A 921-nucleotide genomic window follows, 5' to 3' on the forward strand; every position below is an offset into this window, starting at 1 on the left:
AATTACCTCTGATTCTGGAATGTGTTCATGACTAAATTTTTGTTCAACAGCTCGTAGCAAGTAGAATTATTGCATTGCAATTTGCATATCAAATGCAGGCTATTTGTATTTAAATTTTGATATTAACAGTCTGTTGGTCAGATTGTGAGTAATGCTATTTCTAAAACTCGAAAAGTCTGGGATACTGCTGACGAAAATCATGCATAGAAATAGACATGCACACAGACATGCAAATCATCTGCTCGAACTCGTTAGTCAACATGATTTGCGTGAATGATGAGGAAGGTCGTTTTTATATGTACATATCAGTGCAGTTCCGTTACATTAACGGTATTCCAGTTTTACTTTCAAGTTTGGTTTGCCTCGACAAAGCTTTGTTTCAAGAGTCCAAAAAGAAGAAGAAAGAGAGAGAAAAAAAAGAGAATCCATCTGCATGATAATATTTTGGTTAGGTTAGATGTTAACAGACCGAAGATCCACGTCGTATTTTCAAATTTAGCGAAATTAATGTAGTTCGTATCCCCCGCGTTTCGAAATTGTAGCGGATTTCGTCCTTGTGTTGTTTCGTCACTATTGTTGGACAAAATGAACGCTCGGTAATCTCTGTCATTTTATAATTGCGTGGTCAGGTGCACGGTTTTGTATTTGTTGAGCAAATATATATTTCATTATAAAATATAGAAGCAAATATGTACAATACTTTGACTAATGATTTTGATATTTGTCAAATGCTCACTGTCTCCTAAAGTAAATGTTAACGGGTGGAGGAGGATTTACATTTTCTGACGTTATAATTAGCGGTCAGATAAATGCATGAAAATGTTCATTATTATTTCTTTCGTGTAGATTCCGTGGACTTGCTTTGAGTACTGGAGGCTATGCATGATTTTTCTACGATGAAATCAGTGTGGTTCTGCACGC

This window comes from Penaeus monodon, chromosome 22 (genome assembly GCF_015228065.2).
Source record: "Penaeus monodon isolate SGIC_2016 chromosome 22, NSTDA_Pmon_1, whole genome shotgun sequence".
Classification (NCBI taxonomy): Eukaryota; Metazoa; Arthropoda; class Malacostraca; order Decapoda; family Penaeidae; genus Penaeus; species Penaeus monodon.